Source organism: Marmota flaviventris, chromosome 17 (assembly GCF_047511675.1).
Source record: "Marmota flaviventris isolate mMarFla1 chromosome 17, mMarFla1.hap1, whole genome shotgun sequence".
NCBI classification, from domain to species: domain Eukaryota; kingdom Metazoa; phylum Chordata; class Mammalia; order Rodentia; family Sciuridae; genus Marmota; species Marmota flaviventris.
This window is the reverse complement of record NC_092514.1, coordinates 3,276,914-3,293,731: the sequence shown is the minus strand read 5'-3', so window position 1 is coordinate 3,293,731 and position 16,818 is coordinate 3,276,914. Positions and strand designations below refer to the sequence as shown.

The 16,818-nt window shown below is 35.2% G+C and overlaps 1 pseudogene; it reads left to right on the top strand.

Moving 5' to 3' along the window:
- On the top strand, positions 1–438 carry LOC139702413 (guided entry of tail-anchored proteins factor 1 pseudogene; annotated as a pseudogene).
- The last annotated feature ends 16,380 nt before the right edge of the window (positions 439–16,818 follow it).

Here is a 16,818-nt window from a genome sequence, read left to right as displayed (position 1 = left end):
ATGTCCAGAGTGCTGCAGAATGATGCAGAGCCAGAGCCACAGATGAGGGCAGAGATCCAGGATATGAAGCAAGAGTTCTCCATGGTCAACAAGATGGATGAGTTTGCCAGATATGCCAGGCTGGAATGGAAGATCAACAGGATGGTGGACCAGCTCAAGACTTATGTGAAAGCACGGACTGCTCAACTAGCCAAGATAAAATGGTTTTTAAGTGTTGCTTTCTATACATTGCAAGCTACCTTGATGATGTCACTCATTTGGAAGTATTATTCTGCCCCAGTGACTGTTGTGCTGAGGAAATGGATAACACCACTAGACCACCTGGTAGCCTTCCCTGCTAGAATAGCAGGTGGTGTTGGAATTACTAGTTGGATTTTTGTCTGGAACAAGTTGTGGCAACCCCTTGTACTTTACCCCTTCAGCCAAACAGAAAGATGAATACCACTGTGGGATTTTCTTGTTGTTGTTGTTAAACTGGGGGTTGAACTCAAAGGTTCTTTACCACCAAACCCCAGCCACAGTCCTTTTTATTTTTAATTTTGAGACAGGTTCTTGGTAAGTTGCCCAGCCTGACCTCAAGCTTACCATCCTTGTACCTCTTCCTCCTGAGTTTCTGAGTTACACTTGTGCCCCACCACACCTAGCCCAGCTATTATGACTTCTAAAAATGATTCTCCTATTAGGTTAAAAATCTGATTGCCACTTAAAAATACAAAACAAAAAAAACCCAAAGTACATAGGGTAGTTTTGTATTGAATATGTTCTTGGGCTTTATGTGAGATTCTTGTAAGAATCCCAGTATTCTACAGTCACAACAGATTTGAAACAGGATGGGGGTCTACATGCCTTACTCCTGATTTGCTCTATTGGCACATTGTGGTCCTGTTGCCAACTGGAAATTCAAAATTTTCTAAAAACTTGAAAACTTTTAAAAATATTTTAATTTATATTTTTTTTAGTTGTAGATGGTCCTGAGGATAGAACCCAGTGCCTCACTCATGCTAGGCAAGTGCTCTACCACTGAGCTACAACTGCAGCCCAAACTTAAGTACTTTTAAATCTATTTTAGAAAGTAGCTTAATTTTATTATCACTACTAGAACTTGAACATTTGGTTTATTGTCTCATGTAGTAAAATTGAAAGAATAACACTAATTGACATTGTGTGTTCTTTGTGTCTAAAATATTTAGTTGGATGAACATTTCTATAGTGTATATCATCTACTTATTTGGAGCTGATAGTTTTTCATTACAGTGTTTTATAAATGTAATGATGAGACCATAATGCATTGTTTTGTGATTGCATTGTTTTATATTGAAAGCATTTCAAATTAAGTATGTTTTATAAACATTTAATAATTCTGCTGTATAGATTGGAATGAATTTGAAAAACAAAATAGGGAATCTGATTAAGTTAATTTGAATTGATACTTATTTGACTTCTAACATGTAATCACATGACTCAACATTTTACTCTTCATTGTGTCAGAACACGTGTCTATGTTTTCATTCATATTTTCACTTTTACAATCTTATGAATACTTATATTTCCTGATATACAGATTCAGTCTTTACCCATAATCCTAACACAAACAAGAATTATATTAACCCTTATCTTACCTCTATATCTAAACCAAATTTTACTTAAATCCATATACCAAAATATGATTTTTTTAAACCAGAATTGAACTCACTGGCACTTGAGGACAGAGCCACATCTCTAGACCTATTTTGTATTTTATTTAGAGACAGGATTATTTAGCACCTTGCTGCTGCTGGGGCTGTCTTGAAACTCATAATCCTCCCATTTCAGCCTTCAGAGTGGCTGGAATTACAGGTGTTCACCACTATGACTGGCAACAACAATATGAATTTTAAAGTGTATTCTGACTTCTATTTTCAATTACCAATGTTAAATTTGCATTTATATTATGCTACATCTTTTATGGGATATGTATCCTTGCATTCCCATCATTACAAAATGTGTAATTACATGGCTCATTTTTAATTCTTCCTTGTATTACTACATGTATGTTTTTGTACATAATTTCATAGGTGTATTGTTAGAGATATTCATATTTCCACAAACACTTGCTACTTCTAACCCTAACTCAAACCAAAATTTTATGTAAACACTTACCTTATCTCAATTATAAATCCATGTGCACCTATATCAATATTAAAGGGTATTTTTACTTCTAACTCAATTTTCAATATCTAATATACATATTTTATAACGTTATATCCTTTATAATATATATCATTTCATTTCCCATATTAATAAAATATGTAAACACATGACTCACATTTTATTATTCCCTTTGTCAGAACATGTATTTATCTGTTTTCATACAGAATTTCACATGTACATTCTAATGAATATTCATATATCCTCATATATATGTTAATTCTTTAACCCTAACTTAAACAAACATTTTACACAAAAACTTACCTTACCTCAGTACTTAAACCAAATTTTATTTAAAATCTTGCATACCAATATGAAATTTTATGTGTATTTCACTTATGTAATCATAATATGTATCAATATTAAATTTGCATTTGTATTACTACCTATATTTTATGAGATATATTCTTGTATCGCCATATTTACAGAAGTTTTAATCACTTGACTAACATTTGACTCTTTCCTGTGTCACAACCTGCATGCTTATATATGTTATCATACATATCACAACACATACATTTTTATGAATATTGATATTTCCTTATACACGTTATCATTTCTTAACCTTAACCCTAACCCAAAACAAATTTAAATATTAAGCCCTACCTTACCTCAATACGTAAAACATCTTTTATTTTAAAATATGTAAATTAAAATGAATTTTTATGATTCTCTTGATTTACATAAACATTACAATGTACCATTTATGGGTTATATGCTTGAGTCCCCATATGTAAATAATATTTAATCACCTGACTCAAATTATACTTTTTCCTGTCTTAAAACATGTATGTTTATACACACTTTAATGCATATTTCCACACATATATGCTTAAAATATTGAGATTTCCCAATTATTGTTCTTTAACCCTAAGCCAAATCCAAAGAAAATTAAATATCGAGCTTATCTTTATATTTAAGGGGAATTTTACATGAATTCATGTACCCCAATTATGAATTCAAAGTTTATTTTTGAATTTTATTTCAATTTTGAATGTAAGATATATATATATATATATATATATATATATATATATATATATATACACTCACATCCCCATATATACAAAATATATGATCACATGACTCAAAATGTACTCTCCTCTGTGTTAGAAGATATGTATTTACATATCTTCACATATATTATTTTGAATATTTATATTTCCCAAGGTACATATTCATTCTTTAACGCACAGCAGAATCTTAAGTAGAATGAAATATTAATCCTTACCTTTCCTTTATAACTAAAACAAATTTCTCTTAAATCCATGTATAATGATATAAATTTTAAAGCTTATTTTAGCTTGTATTTTCAATTATCAATGTTAAATTTGCCTATACATTACATTAAACCATTTATAGAATATGTGTTTGCATCCCCATATTTACAAAATATGTAATCCCATGACTCAAATTTCCCTGTTCCCTTTTTTGGAATATGTATATCTATACATATTTTCAATCATATATTCTTATGTATATTCATGTTTCCCCATATACATTTCAAAAATTTTAATCATTACTCTAACTCAATTCAAAATTTTATATAAGCCCTTAACTAACCTCAATACCTTAACCAAATGTTAATTAAAATCATGTAATCTATTATGAATTTTTATGTCTATCAGGACATATATTCAAATACATTAAATTTATCTATATATGTATATATGCATATCATACAATGGATATATATGGGCAACCACATATTTACAAAATTTGTAACCACCTGAATCATATTTTATGTTTTCCTATGTCAGAATATGTACAATGATGTGTTTATATATATTTTCACACATACATTCTTATGATCATGCATATTTTCTGATACACATATTCACTTTTAATCCTAACCCTAGCAGAAACTAAATTATAATATTATCCTTTGTATTACCTCTATATCTAAACCAAATTTTACTTAAATGTATGTACACAAAACAGGTTTTAAAGTATATTTTGTCTTCTGTTTCAACGATCATTTTTAAATATGCATATATATTTCTATGTATCATTTATAGTTTATGTCTTTTCAACCCCATATTTTAAAAAAATGTATAATATCATGACTCACAATTTACTCTCTTCTGTGTCAGAACCTGTTTGATTATATGTTTTTGTACACATTTCCATACATACGATCTTAAAAATATTGATATTTTCTTGTATACATATTCATTCTTATCCCCAACTGTAATCCTAAATAAAATATTATTTTAATCCTTACCTCTATAACTAATCCAAATTTTACATATCTCCATGTAACCCAATATAAATTTTCACATGCATTTTGACTCCTATTTTCAATTATAAATGTTAAATTTGCATATATATTTTGCTATATCCTTTACAGGATATACACTTGTCTCCCCATCTTTACAAAACATGTAATCACATGACTCACATTTTACACTTCACTGTGTCAGAACATGTGTCTGTATGTTTTCATTCATATATTCACAGTCTTATGAATACTTACACTTCCTGATATACAGATTCAGTCTTTAACTATAAACCTAACACAAACCAGAATCATATAAACCCTTAATTTACCTCATATCTAAGGCAAATTTTACTTAAATCCATTTACAAAAATATGATTTTTTTTAAAACCAGGATTTGAACTCATGGGCACTTGAACACAGAGCTACATCTCCAGACCTATTTTGTATTTTACTTAAAGACAGGGTCTCACTGAATTTCTTAGTGCCTCACTGCTGCTGAGTCTGTCTTGCAACTCAAAATCCTCCTGCTTCATCCTCCAGAGCAACTAAGATTACAAGTGCTCACCACGACACCTGGCAACAATATGAATTTTAAAGTGTATTCTGACTTCTATTTTCAATTACCAATGTAAAATATGCATTTATATATTATGCTACATCTTTTATGGGATATGTATCTTTGCATTACCAATATTAGTAATTAGATGACTCACCTTATATTCTTCCCTGTATCACTACATGTATGTTTGTATATGTTTTTTTACATTATTTCGTAGGTATATTCTTAGGAATATTTATATTTACACGAACACTTGCTAATTCTAACCCTAACTCCAACCAAACTTTTATGTAAACACTTACCTTATCTCAATTACTGAACCAAATTTCATTAAAAACATGGACACTATGATAAAATTTTATGTGTATTTTGACTTATATGTTCAATTATCAATATTAAATTTGCATATATAATGCTATATATTGTTTATAGGATATATTCTTCATCCCCATGTTTACCAAATTTGTAATCACATGACTCACATTTTACTTATGCCTGTATCAACATGTGGTTGTATATATGCTTTCATACATAATTTCACAGTATATTCTTATGAATGTTGATATTTCCCAATTCACATATTCATTCTTACACTAAAACCCTAACACAATCCAAAATTTTATATTGACCTTTATATTACTTCTTTAAGAAAGGCAAATTTTACTTCAATCCTTGTACACCCATAAGAATTTTAAAGTGTATTTTGACTTTTATTTTCAATGCTCAATATTAAATTCACATACATATCACTGTATATAATTTATAGGGTATATCATTGCAACTCTGTATTTACAAAATGTCTCATCATATGATTCACATAACAGTCTCCCTAATGTCATACCATGCATGTTTTTGTGTATTTTTAACATATTTTCACACATTCATCTTATGAATACAGATATTTCCCAGTATACATGTCCATTCTTTAACCCTAATACTAACTCGAACCAAAATTTTATATTATCTTTACATTACCTTTTTATCTAAATCCAGTTTGACTTGAATCCATGTAGTCCAATAAATTTTAAATTGTATTTTGACTTCTATTTTAATTATTTAATGATAAATCTGCATCTATACTAATATATGTCATTTATAGTTTATATCCTCACATGACTCATATTGTATTCTTCTCTGTGTCATAACATGTATGTTTATATATGTTTTGGTACATTTTTTATGTAAATTCTTAGGACTGTTCATATTTTCAGATACACATGTTAATCTTTAACCCTACCACTAACTCAAACCCAAATTTCATATTAATCCTAACTTTACCTCTACATATTAACCAATTTTACATAAATCCATGTGATCAGGTGTATCAGGAGTATATATGTGCCTGTGAGTGCTAGCTGTGCTTACTCGTTCAGATATGTATGTGTGTGTTTATATATATATATATATATATATATATATATATATATATATATATATATAAATATGTATGTGTGACAGGAGACCTCAGCAGTCTTGTGCAGACAAGCAATTGCATCATCACTACCAGGTCCCTGGATTGGGCCAGAGCTCTAGTCCTCCCACCAGTTGAAGCCAGGAGGGCTGTGAGAACTCTCTTGGCTCCAAACAGCAAAAGTTGTGCATCAACCTCAACCTCAAGCGCTACTGCAGGGGAGGGGGGGACTACACAACATTCCCGCGCTGCCTCCTACACTCTGGCCCAGACAAGAAACCCGCACCCTACGTCACCTCTTGGGCAATTTCTGCAGTGCCCCCTCCTGCAACACAAGCCATCCTCCCCATCCTCCCGGGGAACTCTGCTTCCTGCTCGCCCTTCCTGCACACCACGTGGCCCCACCCCTATATTGTTGAGCACAGCCCTGCCCTCAACTCAAAAGTGAATGCATGATGCGCACACACACACACACGAACGCAAGACGCTGCACCCCCGACGCGCGCCGCGTGCGTGCACGCATGCACGACGCACTGCAAAGTACTTCTGTTCAGTGGGTTTCCTGCGGCCTAGAAGTTTCAGGCAGATGGTGGAGAAGCATGTGTCTTCAAGTAGCTGAGGACCTACCTTCGGAAGGCTGCCTGGCCTGCTCGGCTCCTGGCCAAGAAGTCTTGGCGCCCTCTGGGATGAAGTCCCTTCCGGCTATCCACTTTGCGGTTCCTGGTGAGGATGTGAGGCCTCCCACAAAGGCAGCCTGGCACTCACCACTGTGCTCCTGTTGGACATTGTGGATCCTAGTGGAGAGCATCAGGTAGGGAGGGCACCAGTGTGTCCAGCAGTTTGTGGGGTGCAGCACTGGCTGGAGCGGCGTCATGGGACCAGAGCTGGGTAAGTAATGCATGGGGAAGAGGCAAAGTGTGTCTCTCTCCCTGAAGGCGGTTCATGGATGTGCGGACCCTGCTGAGTCCTGTTTGGGATAGGAAGCTTGCTGGATAGTTCTTAGGGAACCAGGAGCATGGTGGAGTAGGAGGTGGGAGGGTTAGGAGGTGGGTGAGGTAGGAGCTCCGTGGGGTAGGAGCTGGGTGGGATAGTGCAGGGGAGGGGATGCTCTGTGCTGTCCCTGGGAGGCAGTGACTGAAGGGGTGACCATGCTGAGGCTTGTGGGGGAAGGGTCCTGGATGGAGATCTTAGGGGACCTGAGCTGGGTGGGGTAGGAGGCACACTGTGCCTGTTGCTTCTAGGCATTACCTTGTAACATTCCTGGGCAAAGTCCCACCCTCAACACACAGGCGAGTGCATGAGGCACACAGGCTTGGGCGGGCATATTGCAAACTGTTTCTGTGCTCTGAGTTTCCAGGCATCCAGAAGTGGCCAGTAGACAGTGGAGACGCATGTTCCTCAAGTACCTGAGATCCTTCCTGCTGAACCTGGGAGCAGAGCCTAGGTAGGGAGACCTCCAGTGTCCTCAGCAATGTGTGGCGTATGGCCCTGGCTGGAGAGGTGTTGGGGGACCAGACTGGATGGGGTAGGTGTGGTAGTGTGTGAGGAGGGGGCACGCTGTTGCTGTAAAGTGGTGCCTGGAGAGGATGCTCATGCTGAGGCCTTTGGGGGAACCGCCCTGGCTGAAGGGGCTTCACGGGAACGGAGCTGGGTGAGGTAGTTGGTGGGGAGGGGGCACACTGTGTTTGTACCTGTGAGGAGATGCCCGGAGGGGGCGCTTTTGCTGAGGCCTGTGGGTGCAAGGTCCTCACTGGAGAGGTGTTAGGGCACCAGGAACTGGATGGGGTAGTACATGGGGAGGGTTCTTGCTGTGCCTGTCGCTGTAATGCAATGCCTACAGTGGGTGCTTTTGCTGAGGTCTGTGGGGGTGCAGTCCTGGCTGGAGAGTTATTGGGAGACCAGAGCTGAAGGGGGTGGAGCTTGGTGGGGTAGGAGCTTTTGTGGGGAGAGGTGCACTATGCCTGTTCTTGCTAGGGGGTAGCTGGAGGGGGCAGTCGTCCTGAGGCTTGTAGGGGCACAACCCTGGCTGGAGAGGTCTTAGGGGACCAGAGCTGGGTGAGGTAGTACCTTGGGAGGGCCAAACTGTTTCTATAACTGTGAGGTAGTGCCTGGGAACATCCCTGTACATAGCCCCACCCTCGACACACATGTGCATGCAGTTTGCACACATTCACTGATTCATGCATGGACTTATCCCAAACTGCGTCTGCACAGTGGATTTCTGGGCAGCCTAAAAGTTTACTGCTAATTGTGGAGAAGCTAGGGCCTTCAAATCACAGAGATCTTTTCTACTGATGGCTGCCTGGGCTGCTCCAGTCTTGCCCCTAGACTATGTCACCCTCTGGGAAGGTGTCCTTGCCGTCCATTCTCATTCATGGTTCCTGGTGAGGATGTTGGGCCTCCCACAGGGGCAGCATGGCCCTCACCACCACCTCCTGTTGGTCTTTGTGGACTTATGAGGACAGTCTCTATAGGGAGGACTCCAGTGTCCCCAGTGGTATGTGGCATATGGCCCTGGGTGGAGAGGTTTTAGGGGACCGGAGCTGGGTGGTGAAGGAGTTCGGTGGGTAATGTGTAGTGATGGGGTACACTGTGCCTGTCTCTGTGAGGCAGTTACTTGAGGGGGCACTCATGCTGAGGCCTGGGGGGGGGGGCGCAGCCCTGGCTGGAGAGGCATTGGGGACTGGAGCTGGATGAGTTAGAGCTGGGTAGGCTAGTGTGTGTGGAGGGGGCATGCTGTGCTGGCCCCTCTGAGGTGGTTCCTTGAGATGGGCCTATTTCTGAGGCCTGTGGGGGTTGGACCCTTGCAGGAGAGGTGTCCTGGGACCAGAGGCTAGGTGGGATAGTGTGTGGGGAGGGGGCACTCAGTGCCTGTGGCTGCAAGGTGATGACTGGGGCAGACACACGTCCTGAGGCCTCTGGGGCCACAACCCTGGCTGGAGAGGTGTAGGGGGACTGGCAGCTAGGTGGGATAGTGGGTGCCTGCTGTGAGGGAGTGCCTGGAGGGGGCACTAGTGCTAAGGCCTGTTGAGGTGGGGAAGTGGGGCATAGGAGTTAGTGTGCTGTTCCTGGGTGCTCTTGGCAGGAGCTGAGTGGGTGTGGCAGAGATTGCAGGGCAGTGGGTCAGAGGCACTTGGGTGCTGTTTCTGGGTGCTCCTGGAGGCAGCTGAGTTTGTGTGGTGGAGGTTTTAGGGCCGGTACCTGGCTTCAGTAGTGGGACCTTGTTGGGGGAGTAAGTGTGAAGGGAAACTTTGGTTGGGGGCTGGCCTGAATAGGTAGATGTTGAAGGGAGGAAGTGGAACACCTGGTTTAAATAGGACTACACATGTATCAATTTTAAAGCTGTGCATCCGGTGTATCATTTTAAAAGCTGTGTTCTGAACTTTATCTGCCAGTGTTTTCTTTTGTTTGTCCCCCCAAAAGAGTAAATTGAAAGTTTTCAGTGTAAGTCTATTCTCTACATTCTGTACATATAATTTATGTGTTTTTCTTGTACCTTATATTTTATTACAATTAGGTGATTTGTCATGATTCATTGTTTATATATCAATGACTTTCATATTTTAAATTAATCATTTTTATGGAAACCATTTTTGTAAGTCCTCATTTACTTTGCTTTTTAGTTCACTATTTCCCAGTAAGTACAATTACTCATCCATTGACATTTCCCTTTTTGCTGTGCAAAGAGTATATTCATTCTGAAATACTTTGATGTGTATTTTGTCCAGTGTGTCTTACTCAAGCTTAATGGAAATTTAATTATCAGTTGTTTTTGTCTTAAAATGGGAGGTAAACTGTAATTGAAATGGTCAGGTTTTTAAGGCATTTGTCTTCTGGTGACATTTTGCTCTGTTGAGACGTGTATTTTGTAAGTACATGTCTTTATAGTAACACACATATTTCATGTCAATTTTTTTGTTCATACAACCAGTTTTAGTAAAAAAAGATTTTCTATTTTTTCACTTCATCATTCAATATGTTTGAGCCTCTGTTCAGGTTGTATAGGTGGGAATTTATTATGATCACCATTCTGACAAAATAAGCTGGTAGCAAAGTTAGGGTTAATTTTTATTTTTACCACAAGGTCATTTGTCATAACGAGGTTTTACTTAGGGGTTTTACAAGTTAGCATCAAAGTAGGCAATTAAGAATATTAACATTAACCAGTACTATTATAATTAATTCTTTTTTTACTTTTGGGATTTCACGGTGGGATTGAGAACTATATGAGGAGTATCATTTCTTAGAAGTATTTTTAAGTGTAGCATCTTAATAAATATGCCTAGATGCAACCAAGCTTACATATTTTAATAGAAATATTAAGCCCTGAATTCCTGGGCTGGGGTTGTGGCTACACCTAAATATATACATGTGTGTGTGTGTGTGTGTGTGTGTGTGTGTGTGTATGCTCTGAAATCCTGTCACTTTTGACTTTCAATTATGTAGAATACCTTTCTGAGTGTTGATTATATTTGTATAAGTTCATTTCATAGTTTTTGCTATTTAGAATACCTCAAAATGCAAATGAGGGCTCTCATGAGGAAACTAAATGTGTAAATTTTGGTTTCCCACAGCAGTTCTGTGACGTATCCCAGGGCCTCCAAGCCCTGGCTAGTGGTTTGGTTTAGAATGATGATGGTATAAATGGAGAAAAGGGATGCCTACTTGATTGTTTTATTTGTTCATATGAGTTATAATTGACAATAAAATGTATTTTGACATATCATACATAAATGGAGTATAACTTCTCATTCTTTTGGTTGTACATGATGTAGATTCACACTGGTCACGTAATAATATATGTATATAGGGTAATAATGTCTAATTCATTCCACTATTCTTCCTACCCTCTTACCCTCCTCCACTCCCTTCACTCCCCTCTGCCTTATCCAAATCACCTGTATTCTTCCCTAGAGGGCTTCCTCCTATCTCAGTCTCTAAACTCATGGACATTACAGGTGTGCACCACAGTGCCTGGCTTTTCTTCTCATTTATTCAGGCAATATTTCTTCTCTCAAAGATTTATTTTGTTTAACACCTCATAAGTACATATTAGTATGTACAATGTAATTACTTTGATTCCTGGGTAATATCTATCTCAACTTTTATCATTTTTTATTGTAAATATATTTTAAGTATCCTCCCTTCTATCTAGTTTCAGTCATTCAATGCTATATTCACCTGCCTCTGCCATAGAACACAAGAACTTATTCATCCTAACTGCAATGGTGTTCTGGTTGACCAATCTCTTTCCATCCTCCCACCATCTACACTCTTCCCAGCTTCTGGTAACAACAATTCTCTCAACATCTATGAGATTGACTTTTGTAGAATTCACATATAAGTGGAATCAGGTAATATTTGTTTTTCTGTGCCTGGATTAATTTATTTAACTTAATGTCCTCCATGTTTATCTCTGTTGTTGCGTATGACAGGACTTTTTTAATTTTGTGGTCACATAATATTTCTTTGTATATATCACATTTTCTTTATCCATTTGTCAGTTTATGGGCACATCTGTGTTTTCATTTCCTGGCTATTATGAACAGTGCTGCAATCAGTAGGGTAGTGCAGGTGTTTCTTTGCCATGCTCATTTCATTCCTTTTTTGTATACCCCCAATAGTGGAATTTCAAGATTATGTGGTAGCTCTATTTTTAGTTTTTGGAGGACTCTCCATACTTTCTTCTATAATAACTGAACTAACTACATTCCAACCATCACACTCTTCAAAAATGGTTTTTGTGTCTTGCCTACCATATGTATCCCAATATTTCCCTAATATTATGGCTTTCCAAGTATGAAAATATCTACCTAGCCAAACCGTTATCTCACTGTCCTCAAAACTGTCATGTAAATAAAAAGTTTTTACAACTGTTCTCAAACACACAATGACAATTTCTGTCTGGAACTTTACTAGATTTTTATGCAACAATATCTTTGACTTTCTCAATAATTTACATAGTTCATTCCAGTATACTTAATTTTAAGTGTTTACTGTATTATTATAAAATTGATTTGTCATTTTTACTTTACCATATTTGTTAATAGTACCTCAATTTTACCTTTATATCCCAAGGGGATTGAATCTAGGGCCTTGTGCATGCGAGGAAAGCACCCTACCACCTGAGCTATATCCCCAGCCACAGACTATATTATAAAAATGGAGAATTTCATAGATACCATTGAATTTATGTATTGAGATGCAAGAATAAATAAAATAGCCACATGAGTCATGAATAAAGAATAATTTGAGATTATTCAAAAATAGTATCAATAATGATGATATAAATTAAGATATTACTAATAATTAAAATGACTATTTTTCTAGCACTTAAGACAAATAATCAACCTAGTCAGCAAGAAAATGAGCACAGGCATTATTATCTAGGCAGTATATATATATCCATGTAAGGTCTAAAAATATTTGGCTTTTATTTTGTGCTAAAGTTAAGAAAAGTCACACATCACTATTGCTGCATTATTTAAATAAAATTCTTTTTATTAATCTTTTCTTTTTTACTGGCATTGTAAGAATTTCTAGTAGACTTAATGTATTAATTTATTGAGGTATTCTGCTTAACTTGTATCATAGACTCCTCAAGATTTACATTTAATGTGTAAAAATATTTTGACATGCATAATCTATTTTTATTTCATCAACACGTTTTCTTAAGTTATGTATTTATGAACTACATAAACAAAAATATTCTACAAAGGTGATAACAAAATGAAGAGAAGTAAAACAATTCCATTAAACATATAATAATCTATGTTCACCTTTGAGCATCAAATTTTTAAATTATCATATCTTGGCATTTTTCCCTTTATTTCCTAACACAAATTATATTATTCAATACATCTTATACAAAAACCCTTTAATTCTTATTAATAATGTTTTCCAGCTAAAGCAGAATTTTCTGAATATTTCTGTGTGTGTGTGTGTATGTTTCTGTGCATAAACATGTATGACTGTGTGTGTGTGTGTGTGTGTGTGTGTGTGTGTGTAGAGAGAGAGAGCGAGGGGAGAGAGAAGGACAGAAAGACTTTTTATGTTAGGTAAATATATTTGTATTTGTATGGGAACTCTGGTATAATTTTGCTATAAAATTTGAACTTAAAAATGAAGTATCTTATATAAATAGTTTATAAACAGAAAAATGAAATATCTGATAATAAACAGAAAAATGAAAATTGAAAAAGTATTATCTGCTGGTACATTCTTTATTTTGTAATTGATCTTTTAATATCAGATATTGATCAGATAATATCAGTACACAGTGAGACTAATTATTTGGGAAGCTCACCAATATTAAATGCATTCGAGAAATCCAAAATAACAGCTGTTTCCATTTTGTTTTTCTTTTATTATTTTTATCTTAGTTTTTTCACTCTTTGCAAAGTATAAACTGTCACCACCTCCTTTTCTCATATACTATAGCTACCTAAATAAATTGGTTAGAAAATTTATAATGTATTCTCCAGTTTGTTACATGATCTTTAAAGTTTGAGACAAATGTTTTCAATTCTTTGTATGTTATTTACATTGTTGTGATTTTTTTTTCATTTTATTAGAATACATGTAATGGGAGGTAATATCTCTATATTTCAATGTTGAAATTTTTAAAGGTCTTAATCACAGTACTTGTTGTAGTACAGAGTTATATACATACCAGAGAATAACGTTAATTTGAAAAGATAGGACATAATGACAATTAAACAGGAGGATTGCAAGTTCAAGGGCAGCCTCGGCAAGTGTGTGAGACCCTTTCTCAAAAATGGTTTCATCTGCTTCACTGAAATAAAATGTTGGGGGTCTAGCTCAGTGGTAGTGCACCCCTGGGTTCAATCTCCAGTGTTAGAAAATAAATGAATAAAAATAAATGATAAAAAGAACCAATTAGTTGATAACAATTTCATGAAATGAATGTGTATTTTATAAGATAACACATTAAAGGTTGTTTTTTTTTTTTTATTTAGGTAGAACAAACAAAAAGATAAGGTTATTTTGTCCTAATCATAATATTTATGACTTATGGGATTTATTTTGATAATTTTAAATTACTGAAAAATTGGTATATTACTTTAGTTATTTATATTTCTTTTTATTAATAACTAGTTGTCAGCTAGTTATATCTAGTGTATAGTGGGCATGTTTTGGCCACCATTCTTTGATGATATAAAACATTTAATCATAAATATGGCTTTTAAGAATCCTAATATGGAGGCTTACTGAAGCTGGGGTGTGAGTGGCAAATAATGAACTATGAAAATAATAACAAGGACTTGGAAAATGTTTATTCTTCTCTCTCTTTCTCTGATATAAGAGTGTATCTATATGTTTATCCATTTATTTATTAACATGTTTGATTGGAGATTGAAAAGGCAATTTGATATTATTTCTTTTTATATGACAAGGGAGGAAAAAGTCACCTTGTCTCTACAAAGGACTCCAAGATGGGTGTTCTGTCATGACAAATCATCAAGATTTGAACCATTTGCTATTTGGGAACTGAGGCAATTTACTTTTTTTTCTGTTCCTATTTCTCTATTTAAAAGGTAGCAATAAATATAGCAGCTTGTTTATAGTTTCCATTAGTTTTAAATAAATGAAGTGGAGACAAGCTGCCATGTAGACAGTGCCCAACAAAAATAGCAGCGACTCTTGCCACTGTCATCTATCTTGTGGTCCTTTGTCGTCATATTACAACAATGCTGAAGTATCAGAGAGATTTAATCCCTGACAGTATCATTAATTCTCTGTGATCTAAATAGTGACAGCTAATCTTTCTGGGTTTGGTTTGTCATAAACCAGTTGGTGATGAATGGTTTCTTTTCCACACAGATGTTTGAAAAATTTTAGGCATTGTTCATACACTGTTGGGTGACATTCTTGGAACACATTCAACTGCAGCTATTTGAAATGTTATTACTAACCCCCCCCCCCAATTTCTTCATGACACCTATCTTCTGTATATTTTCCTATTATTTTCACTTACATCAGAAATTTCTTTCTAAAAATATTCACTCTTGTCACATTACTTCAGATGTACCTTTAGGATAAAAACACAAACAAAAAAGAAACTAAAATAAATATAATGATAATGAATTATTTTTGTTAGTTGATAAGCTAAACATATTATGGAAGTTCTCTAATTTAGTCCTTCCAGTGATTCTTCAATATGGGTGATTGTTTTCCCAATTTTAACTGCTGAGGAGACTGGCAGAAGTAAGATGAATCATGTTTTAGTGGCATCATCTTCTCTTTGTTATTGAGACTTAATGAAGAATCTGTCAGTTATTTTCTCCTTCTTGCAACTTAGAACTTAACATGCTTTTATGCACTGAAAATAAATACTAAAAATAAAAGAAATTCATGTTGCACATCTTTGTTAAGGGAATAGTATACTAAAAATCCTCAGTATCAGCAGTAAGATATAAGGTAAAAATATTTTTTTTTAAATATCTGCATCAGTATTTCCGAGAATAATTTGAAAAAGTGATCTAAGGTATTTGAAAAAATGTTACAACACTTCACTGAAATAAATAGCACTGTTATTGTTTTTGAGGAAAAAAAAACACACTCAGGATATTTTAAATTAAAAACTAAGTTATAAATTTAAGCTATAAAGGATAATACTAAAATAGTTTAAATTTAACAAAAATATTTGTATAGGATGCATAAGTGTGCATCAGGTATAGCTAATAATAATAGAGATACCTGGAAAATAAAAATGAGTAGTTCTACAAAATATTTAACTGTATCATTATACTATAGTAAAGCATTATAGTGTTGACACAAGGTAGCAGTTCTATTATATGAGAATAAAAATGGATAACTAGAAAATTTCTAATTTTTTGAAAATAAATCTAATAAATTAATTGTAGAACTTGAAATTTTTATACTATTAACTTCATTTCTAAAAATCTTGCCAGAAGTTACAGAAAAAAAAAGTGTGACATCTTATGGATGAGTACATGCATTGTAAGTTAAACAGTAGAACACATGGGTGTTCAAGTTCTTACATGCATGACATTAAGCACTTTGCAGCAGAAGAACAAGCTGTAAGGAAATTCTTCTCCATGACATTATCACCTGTTTCTTTAGTAGAACTGCATAAGCATCTCAATAAAATTCAGAATGAATGCACATTTATTTAAGGATGACAGTAATTTTTATGTAGTTTTTCATCTGCCATCATTAGAAATGTAATTAATATATAATTTTCCTACAATAAATATAACATTAGAATTTCAACTATTTTGCAGAAATATTATTCCTGTCTCATCACAGTGAAAACTTTAGTAAACTTTGTATAATCCTTAAAACATTTTTATAAATATTATGCTAATTCAATATTAATAAGAGATCAGTCTAGTTTATATTTTTTTCCTAAAAATGGCATTTTAAAACAAAATTGCATATTTATACCTACTTCC